The sequence below is a fragment of the Hemitrygon akajei genome, chromosome 32 (assembly GCF_048418815.1).
Source record: "Hemitrygon akajei chromosome 32, sHemAka1.3, whole genome shotgun sequence".
In the NCBI taxonomy this organism is placed as follows: domain Eukaryota; kingdom Metazoa; phylum Chordata; class Chondrichthyes; order Myliobatiformes; family Dasyatidae; genus Hemitrygon; species Hemitrygon akajei.
In genome coordinates, this window is record NC_133155.1 from 12741609 (window position 1) to 12753218 (window position 11610).

The following is an 11610-nucleotide window of genomic DNA, read 5'->3' on the forward strand; positions in this document are numbered from 1 at the left end:
TCTATTACGTTATCCAGATCATTAACATGTAACGTGAGAAGTAGCAGGTACCACTTGGGTGCAAAGTACCACTAGTCACCGGCGGCCAACCTCAAAAGGTCCCCTTTATTCCCACTCTTTGCCTTCTGCCAGTCACTAAATCTCTGTCCATGTTACTAAGGTACAAGAAAAAGCTTTGCTTTACACACCATTTATGCAGACTATTTCATCACATCTGGGCAATGAGCTGATACAAGAGAAAATCAATAACAGAATGCAGATTAAAGTCTTAAAGTTACAGAGTGCTGCTTGATAGTAAGGTCAGAGTCATGACAAGGTGGATTATAGGGTCAAGAGTCCAACTTATCATTCAAGGGGACCATTCAATAGTGGTTCCATAGTACAACATGGTGGACTCTTCAACTCACAATCTTATGTAACACCCGGTAAAGGTTTCACTGTTAAAGTTGTAGGGTATTTCATGTAATGGTCTTTCCATTGAAGTAGTGATTGGGTTATGGTTAGAGATAATGAGTGCTTCGGAATGTGAGCCGTCCAATCTAGGGAGCAGGGGATTTTTTTGTGTGCCTGGCACCAGTGTGAGCTTTTGTCTTTGTTTGGCAGCAGATGAAGAGAGAAGATGCTGGAGAGAACCGGTCGTAGGATTCAGTCCGATGGGGACTGTGATTCAACGGAGCAAGGTGTGGGAGTCTACTGGGGATTGGTGAATTTGACTTTTGGAAGATTTGAGCTCCAACCCGTGCACGTTTGACTGTTTAGTTATAATGGGTCTGCTTTGATTTTTTTTTTCTTTACTAACCTTTTAGTCAATTTAGTATTCATAAATATACTTCCTTTAGTGATATGCAGTGTGTGGTACACTCACCCTAAACCAATCACGTTATGGCCCGGGGAGGTAGCTAGTGTGACGTGAAGCCCAATGGAGATTATGACAGGGCTTTGGAGCATGTTGCCAGAGAAGTTGAAGAAAACAGGGGTTTGACTTGTAAGAGTGGAGCAGAAGCTGTCCTTGAGCCTGGAGGCAGGTGCTTTAGCGCTGCAGTATATTCTGCCTGATGGGAAGGGGGAAGAAGTGAGAATGTCCTGGGCGGGTGGAGTCCTTGCCTGTTTTACCAAGGCAGCGTGAAGTGTGGAAAGAGTCCATAGAGAGGATGTCGGTTTTCGTGGTGTGCTGGGTTGTGTCCACAGCTCTGCAGTTTATCGTGGTCTCAGGCAGAAAAGTTGCCATACCAAGCCACGGTGCATCTAGGCAGGATGCCCTCTATGGTGCGTTGATCCAAGTTGATGAGGGGGCAATGTTAGTGCATCAGAAGCCTTCAGGATGAGCCATGCACAGCTCTCTGCAATACAGAGTAATGACAAATGTTAACACCCCTCATGTAAAGGGCAGGTAACTCAACGTTTAGACCAAAAGGTAACCTTTAAGAATCAGGGAAGGTAGGACAGCAATGTTGAGAAAGATGTTTCAGAGGCAAGGATCTTAACACATGCTTGCTTGATCTCTTTCAGATGAGCAGAAAGCTCTTGGAGCTAAATGCTGAAAACACCAAACTATTCTTTTCTCTGATTGCCACCAAAAAATACCACCTGTTCAATAGGACGAAGGTATCAGGTTCATGGTCTCTGTTCTTCATTACAGACAAAATTTTGACGGAATTATATCACTGTCTTATCACTGTTGCTGGGAGAGCTCTGGGAGATGTAACCTTATTAGATGAGCTGTGAAAGTTCCAGAAGGTGGTGTACCATTAAAATGTACAATAAGTGCTAGCCTTGACAATGGCTAAGGAACGCTTAAAGGAACAACATTTCAATTTTGATACTTGTCTTTGCAGTAATAGGATTGGTCTGTCTCTAAATGTACACAAATATCTACACATTGTCTCCTAGCAGGTACCAGAAGTACTATACAGAGAAACATAACTGCTTCTCCTGCCAAGCACATCCAGAAAGCCTAGATTCACGTGCCGTTAAAGTAGTTACTGCTAAGGCATGTTGTTGTCGGGGGAGAAAAGTCACATCATTCAGGATCTTGTTCTTCATCGTTGTCTAGTAATTTATAACAGAATGCTTATATACACAATCCCAGCTGTCAGCAAAGACACTCACAATAATCTACTGTGCAACGCATTCTACCTGGCATGGAATGGGGGTGGGGGCACTACACGGGATCAGCATAAGCTGTAGAAGGTTGTGAACGCGGTCAGCTCCATCATGGGTACTAGCCTCCGTAGTATCCAGGACATCTTCAAGGAGCAATGCCTCAAAATGGCAGCATCCATCATTAAGGACTTCCATCACCCATGCCTTGTTCTCATTGCTACCATCAAGGAGGAGGTGCAGAAGCCTGAAAGCACACACTCAATGATTCAGGAATGGCAGGAATAGCTTCTTCCCCTCTGCCAACAAATTTATGAATAGACATTGAACCAATTAATTCTAGCTCACTACATTTTTTTTCTCTTTTTGCACTACTTTATTTAATTTAACTTTTTAAATATATATATATACTTGCTGTAATTTACAGATTTTAATTATTACATGTAATGCCCTGGGAAAGGGTTCACTGCCAAGGTAATGGTTTCTCTGTAGCTGCAGTGTTTGGGTTATGACTAGAGATAACGGGGGCTTTGGAATGTGTGCTGGCCAATCAGAGGAGGTGTTTTTCTTTCTTATGCGCTCAAGAGAAGGGATTTTGTGGGCTTTGGTTTGGGAGAAGATAGAGAAAGAAGGTGCCAGAACAGGGAAGTCGTAGACTGCAGGACTGAGCTGACTTGAAATGGGGTCGGGAGTTGGCAATGCCCGAGGGAAATCGATGGAGAACGAACAGACGAGAAAACAGTGAGCTCCAACATGCGCATTAGACCATTTCATTAAGATGGGACTTTATTCTTTTGTTTTCTTTATAACCATATACAGGTGTCCCCCCACTTTACACCACTTCGCTTTTACAAAAGACCTACATTAGTAACCTGCTTTCGCATTACAAAGAGGATTTTCGCTTTTATGAAAATTGTTCTCATATAAATTAATGGTTCTTCGCATTACACCATTTCAGCTTAAGAAAGGTTTCCTGGAACACTCTACCTTTGTAAAGGGGGGGGGGGGGGACACCTGTAGTTAAATTACGAATTATAGAGCTCAATCGTTTAATTGCATATTGTGTACTGTTTGTTATTTCATGGCACTGATGTGTAACAGGGGAAAACATTCACACAGCATCCGCCCAAACAAGGTTTCTCAAGTTTGGCCAGGCAGGAGGCTGTCTCCCCCTAGATTAACACAGCTGGTCGAAACTGAGGGTTACATACGTATTGCAAGGTACTGCTGCCACATAACACACATTTCATGACGTATGCTGGAGTCATTAAACTTAATTCTGATTCTGTCGTCTCTCATCAAAAAGGCTGGTGATCTTGATTCAAAATATGATTGTGAGATGGACCACAGGCCAAGGCCCTCATGCTCTCAGTATGCTAGATGGAGGTAGACCTTTCAGGAGAGGTGGCAGGTAAGTAAAAAGCACCAACTCTTTTGTAGAATTAGCAGCTTCAGGACTCTTGACGGGATACACTGTATCATTTAAAGATGACTTTTAGAGTTTGGAAAATCAGATTTAGTTTCATCATTGTCATATCTTCTTATTTCCTTATGACAGAGGAGGAGATCAGTTGGCCCTCAGAGACTATGCCAGTTTACGAAGGGTGATTGATAAGTTTGTGGCCTAAGGTAGAAGGAGTCAATTTTAGAAAACCCAGCACATTTATTTTTCAACATAGTCCCCTCCTACATTTACACACTTAGTCCAGCGGTCGCGGAGCATACAGATCTTGGACCTCCAGAAAGTGTCCACAGCAGGGGTGATTGATAAGTTCCTGGCCTCGTTACATGCACATGCAGTTCAACTCTTTGAGTGATTATGCAGAAAGTTTGAAGTTAATAACTCAACTCCTTCTACCTTAAGCCACAAACTTATCAATCACTCCTGATGAGCTATTAACTTCAAACTTTCTGCCTAATCACTCAAAGAGCTGAACTGCATGTGCATGTAACGAGAGCTGTATAACTCATCTCCTTCTACCTTAGGCCATGAACTTATCAGTCACCCCTGCTGTGGACACTTTCTGGAGGTCCAAGATCAGTATGTTCCATGACCGCTGGACTAAGTGTGTAAATATAGGAGGGGACTATGTTGAAAAATAAATGTGCTTGGTTTTCTAAAATTGACTCCTTCTAACTTAGGCCACAAACTTATCAATCATCCCTTGTATTTATTCAGTGAGATACAGTGTGGGATAGGCCCCTTCCAGCCTTTCAAGCTGCACCGCCCAGCAACCCCTGATTCAACCCTAACCTAATCATGGGACAATTTACCCTGTGGGAGGAAACCGGAGAACACAGAGGAAACCCATGCACCTCACAGGGAGAACATTGCAACTGAACTCCAATACCCAGTGTCACACTACCCACTAGGTTACAGTACCATTCTCCGAGTGATCCCTTCAGTGCCATTTGCCACACATTTCCCTTGTCTCTCCCAGTTGCCCATTAACTTCCCTCTATTTCAAGTAACTGTAATTATACAACGATGTAAAGGTTTTGATCACTGCCAAATAAAAATGCCTCTCCATTCATCTTCAACAGACCCTTACAGAAAACCCAATCATACTGACAAATTTTGGTTAACGTATATTCAAAGCAGCTTACCAGACATGGAACTCTTCCAGCATGGTGCTCCAGTTATTCAAATCTATTATCACAAAATCTTAATTTCTGTCAGTCAGATATGAAATTCCATTTGATTATCTTTTACTACATGTAAAATACGCAATATAAAGATTGCAAATACTTGTTCTGTGAAAAGGATGTCACAACACTTACTAAAGTGAGAACACCTAAGATTATTTGCTTATCAGGAGCTTAAACTGAATTTAAATGATACCCTTTCAATAGTAATAGTAAAACATGCTATGTGGAAACAAAAGACTTATTCATGTCTTCCCAGAACTCTACCCTGCATGAAATACACTACTGTTTCACCTCAAAGCCCGATACAAAGTTTTTCAGCATCTTTTATTGTACATCTCTCTTTGTCCTTTCTGTACTTTCCACAAATTCTAAGTGTTCTTCACCACAGCTACAGCAGGGCCTTAATAAACACTAACAAAAAATTAACAATAATAACACAAAACCAAGCATTTACTTCAGTGACTCCAACAATAGGCAAGATATTGCTTTGAAGTTCAAAGTAAATTTATTACCAAAGTACATACTGTATATACAATCTTGAGATTCATTTCCTTGCAAACTTTCACAGGAAAACAAAGAAGTACAATAGAATCAATGAAAAACTACTCACAAACAAAGGCAATGTGCAAAAAAGACAAACGGTGCAAATAAAGAAGTAAATAAGTGGATACACTTAAAAGTGACAACACAAGTCTTTGAAAGTGAGTCTATAGGTTGTGGAATCAGTTCAAAGTCGAGATGAGTGAAGTTACCCACGCTGGTTTAGGAGCCTGATGGTTGAAGAGTAATAACTGTTTCTGAACCGGTGGTGTGGAACCTAAGGCTCCTGTACCACCTTCCTGATGGCAGCAGGGAGAAGAGTGCATGGTCTGGACAGTGGGGTTGATGATGGATGTTGATTTCTTGCGGCAGTGCTCCTTGTAGATTTACTCGATGTGGGGGAGGACTTTATGCATGATGGACTGGGCTGCATTTAGCACTTTTTGTAGACTTTTCCATTCCTGGGCATTGGTGATTTCATACCAGCCCACGATGCAACCAGTCAGGGTACCCTCCACTGTGCATCTATACAAGTTTATCAAAGTTTTGGATGACACGCTGGATCTGAGCAAACTTCTAAGAAAGCAGAGGCACTGCCGTGGATTTTTCACCATGATTAGAAGTCAAGGATGAGGTGAGGAAGAATTTCTTCTCTCATGGTTTTGAATCTTTGGAATTGTATAACTCAGAGAGCAGTGGATGGTGAATCTTTAAGTATAAGAATGAAATAGATTTTTGGAGGGTTATGAGGAATAGGCAAGAAAGTAGAGTTAAGTCCAAGATCAGTTCAACTCTAATCTCATTAAAAGGTGATGGGCTTTGATGAACTGTGCTGCCGTCTTCTGTTGCTATTTCTTACATTCCGAATAAGACTCAGGTTTATTATCACTGACATATCTTGTGAAATTTGTTGTGTTATGGCAGCAGTACAGTGAAACACATAAAAATTACTACAAGTAACAAAAGTAAATAGTGCAAAAGACCATAAAGAGATAGTGTTCATGGATTCATAGACCTTTCAGAAATCTATATGTTGCACATCAGAGGATAGTCAATAAGCTGAAACAATTCTCAGATTCCCTTTCAGATTAGTGTCTTAAGACCATCAGGCCAAAAGACATAGGAGCAGGTTTAGGCCATTCAGCCCATCAAATCTGCTGCACCATTCCATCATGGCTGATCCCAGATCCCACTCAACCCCATTCATCTGCCTTGTTGCCTTTGATGGCCTGACCAATCAGGAATCTATCAATTTTTGCTTTAAATATACCCAGGGTCTTGTCCTCCACAGCTGTCTGTGACAGCTTCCCTACTCTCCGGTTAAAAAATTCCTCCTTACTTCTGTTCTAAAGGGTGCCCCACCCCCCACCCCCAATCTCAAGTTCTGGACACCCCAACCATAGGAAACATCCTCTTCACATCCACCTTATTTAGTCCTTTCAACATTAGGCAGGTTTCATTGAGATCCAGCCCCCTACCTTCTTCTAAATTCCAGTGAGTACAGGCTCAAAGCTGCTAAATGCTCCTCAGATGTTAACCCCTGCATTCACGGAATCATCCTCGTGAACCTCCTCTGGACTCTCTTCAATGACCACACATCCTTTCTGAGATATGAGACCCAAAACTTCTGACGATACTCCAGGAGTGGCCTGACTAGTGTCTTATAAAGCCTCAGCATTATCTCCTTGCTTTTATATTCTATTACCCTTGAAATAAAATGCCAACATTGCAACTCCAGCCTATCAGCCATTCCTCTATCCATGCCAGTATCTTTCTTTTAACACCATGGGATTTTATCTTGTTAAGCAGCTTCATGTGTGGCACCTTATCAAATGCCTGATGAAATCCAATTAAATAACATCCACTGCCTCTCCTTTGTCCATCCTGCTTGTCACTTCTTCGAAGAACTCCAACAGATTTGTCAGACAAGATTTCCTTTTACAGAAGCCATGCTGACTTTAATTTATTTTATCATTAGTCTCAAAACCTCATCCTTAATAATGGACTTGAACAATTTCCAAACCACTAAGGCTCGGCTAACTGGCCTATAATTTCCATTTTTTTTGCCTTCTTCCCTTCTTAAGGAGAGGAGAGACATTTGCCATCTTCCATTCCTCCGGGACCGTTGCAGAATCAAGTGATTCATGAAAGATCATGACCAATGCATCTGCTATCCCTTCAGCAAACTCTTTCAGGACTCTGGGAGGTAGCTTCTCTGGTCCAGGTGACTTACCCACCTCAAGACCTTTTGAGTTTGCCTAGCACTTTTTCCTTTGTAATAGCAATGGCACTCACTCCTGCTCCCTGACACTCATGGACCTCTGGCACACTGCTAGTTTCTTCCACAGTGAATACTGATGCAAAGTACTAATTAAGTTTTTCCTGCCATTTCTCTGTCCCCCATTACTACCTCATCGGTATCATTTTTTCAGTGGTTCAATATAAGTTCTCACCTCCCCTTTACTCTTTATATAACTGAAAAATCTTTTAGTACCCTGCTTTATATTGTTGGCTAGTTTGCCCTCATATTTCATCTTTTCCCTTCTTCTGGGATTTTAAGTGCCTTTGTTGGTTTTTAAAAGTTCCCCAATCATCCAACTTTCCACTCACTTTAGCTACATTATATGCCCTTTCTTTGGCTTTTATGCAGCCCTTAATTTCCTTTATCAACCACTGTTTCCTCCCCTTACCATTTGAAAACAACTTCTTCGGTGGGAAATATCTATCCTGCGGCATGTGAACTATTCCTAGAAACTTCAGCCACCTTGCTCTGCCGTCATCCTTGCCAGTATCCCCCTATCCAATCCAATCCACTTGGAAAAGCTCCTCTCTCTTGCCTCTATAATGCCCCTTATTCCATTGCGATACTGATACTTCTGACTTGTGCTTCTCCCTCTCAAATTGCAGTACGAATTCAATCAAACAACCTCTAAGGGTTCCTTTATCTTGAGTTTCCTAATAAAATCTGGATTATTACACAACACCCAATAGAAGATAGCCTTTCCTTAAATAGGCTCAAGCACAAGCTGCTCTCTAAAAAGCCTTCTTATAGGCATTCAATGAATTCCCTCTCGCGATCTGACACCAACCTGATTTTCCCAATCACCTTGCATATTGAAGTCTTCCATTACAATTGTGACATTACCATTATTACAGGCCCTTTCCAGCTCCCCTTGCAATCTCAACTCTACATCTGGCTAGTATACAGAGGCCTATATATGATTCCCATACGTTTCTTTTACCCTTGCAGTTTCCCAACTCCACCCACAAAGATTCAACGTTCCCTAACCTTATGTTACCTCTTTCTAAAGATGTAATTCCATCTCTTACCAACAGAGCCACACCACGTCTATGCCTTCCTGCCTGTCCTTTTGATACCAAGTATATCCTTTGATATTAAACTCCCAACTATGACCTTCTTTCAGCCACGACTCAGTGACGCCCACAACATCATACCAGCCAATCACTAATTGCACTACGAGTTCATCCACCTTATTCTGAGTACTATTTACATTTAAATACAGCACCTTCAGTCCTGCATTCTTCGTCCTTTTCAATTTTGCCTCTGTGGTACAATTTAACTCTTTGCACTATCTGCATGTGTACCCAGTTGTTGGCTTGTCCTCCTTACATTCATGTAAAACCCATCATGTACTCGTAAACCTGCTGGCTCACCCTCAGCTCTATCATACTGATTCCCATCCCCCTGCCATATTAGTTTAAATCACCCCCAACAGCTCTATCAAATCTGCCTGCAAGGATATTGGTCCCACTCAGATTCAAGCGCAACCTATCCCTTTTGTACAGGTCACAGCTGCCCCAGAAGAGGTCCCAATGATCCAGAAATCTGAATCCCTGCCCCCTGCTCCATCTCTTCAGCCATATATTTATCTGCCACCTCCTTCTATTCCTATCCTCACTGTCATGTGGTTCAGGCAGCATTCCCGAGATTACTACCCTTGAGGTCCTGCTTCTGAATTTCTTTCCTAACTCCCTCTATTCTGTTTTCTGGATCTCCTCCATTTTTCTACCTATGGCATTGGTACTAAAATGTACCACGACTTCTGACTGCTAACTATCCTTTTTCAGGATATTGTGGACATGTTCGGAAACACTCTGGACCCTGGCATCTGGGAGGCAAACTATCGTCCGTGTTTCTTTTTCACATCCACAGAATCGCCTATCTGTCCCCCTAACTATAGAGTCCACTTTTACTGCTGCCATTCTCTTCAGTTCCCTACCCTTCTGAGCCACAGGGCCAGACTCAGTGCCAGAGGCACGGCCACTGTTGCTTTCCTCAGGTAGGTCAATCCCCCTGCCCCCACCCAACAGTACTCAAAATGGAGTACTTGTTGTCAAGTGGGATGGCCACAGGATGCTCTCCACTATCTGACCTTTTCCCTTCACTCCTGACAGTCACCCATTTATCCGTCTCCTGTCACTTCGGGGTGACTACCTCCCTGTAGCTCCTGTCTATCACCTCCTCACTTCCCCCAACAAGCCGAAGGTCATCGAGCTGCAGGTCCAGTTCCCTAACATGGTCTCTCAGGAGCTGCATCTCGATGTGGCCATCGGGGAGGCTGGAAGTCTCCTGGGAATCCCACGTCTGACACCCAGAACAGAACACTGGCCCTGCAGACATACCCCCTATTCTTGTAAGAGTTAAATAAGAAAAAGAAATAAGAAATAAACTTAAATATTTACCTCGCCTCCACCTGTTGAGCCAAGGCCTTACCTCTCCGACTCACTCAGACAATGGCCACTCCGCTAGACGGTATCTCACTTTTATGGAGACTGGGTTTTTTAAGCTCCGCTCCGATCCTGCACTGAACACGTCTACTGCATCTATGCTGCTGCCCAATCGAAGACTCCCGCTGAAACCTGGCTGCTCTTCGAAGCTCCGCTCCAGACCAACGCCGGAATGCTTTTACTGCGTCTGCACCGATGCCCAATCCTGTCAGGTCTACTTGGGTGAAATGAAATGCCCTGCTCACATGAAGATCACAGAGTAAACAGAACGCATGGTAATAAAAAATATAACAATAAGTGCAGCCACAAACACAAGACAATGGAATGGGGCTAAAATCATAATGCATTTTTAAGCAGAGCAAAAGGAAATATTAAAGTGACAATCATGGAATAACAAAGAGATGTTGAATTAAGAGTGAGAGAATGAATCAGCCGTGATCAAATGGCAGAGAGGCTTGATGGACCAAATAGTCTAATTCTGTTTCTGTATCTATGGTCTTAACGTAGGAGAATTACCTAGAAGGGTGTGTGAACGGCATGGCTGGTTCAGAAAGCTGATAGCAGTGGGAAATTAGCTGTCTAGTAATCTGGGCATTCAAGTTCTGATGTGTTCTCCCAAAAGGCAAAAGCAAGAAAAGGGGATGATCAGCATAACAGGTGTCCTTAAAAGTAATAGTAGCCCTCCTGAAGCAATGCACTGTGAAGGTGGACTAGATGGAAGGAAGTGATGGGCCTGTGATGGACTGGGCCATGTTCAGCACCCCCTGAAGAGTCGTTGCCATACTAGGCTGAGATACAGCCCATAAGCTCTCTCAGAGCCCATACATGCTCTCTCCGGTCCTGTTCACCCTGTACACATCAGACTTCCAATATAACTCGGAGTCCTACCATGTGCAGAAGTTCGCTGACGACACGGCCATAGTGGGGTGTGTCAGGAATGGACAGGAGGAGGAGTATAGGAAACTGATACAGGACTTTGTGATATGGTGCAACTCAAACTACCTGCGTCTCAATATCACCAAGACCAAGGAGATGGTGGTGGACTTTAGGAGATCTAGGCCTCATATGGAGCCAGTGATCATTAATGGAGAATGTGTGGAGCAGGTTAAGACCTACAAGTATCTGGGAGTACAGTTAGACGAGAAGCTAGACTGGACTGCCAACACAGATGCCTTGTGCAGGAAGGCACAGAGTCGACTGTACTTCCTTAGAAGGTTGGCGTCATTCAATGTCTGTAGTGAGATGCTGAGGATGTTCTATAGGTCAGTTGTGGAGAGCGCCCTCTTCTTTGTGGTGGCGTGTTGGGGAGGAAGCATTAAGAAGAGGGATGCTTCACATCTTAATAAGCTGGTAAGGAAGGCGGGCTCTGTCGTGGGCAAAGTACTGGAGAGTATAACATCGGTAACAGAGCGAAGGGCGCTGAGTAGGCTACGGTCAATTATGGAAAACCCTGAACATCCTCTACATAGCACCATCCAGAGACAGAGAAGCAGTTTCAGCGACAGGTTGCTATCGATGCAATGCTCCTCAGACAGGATGAAGAGGTCAATACTCCCCAATGCCATTAGGCTT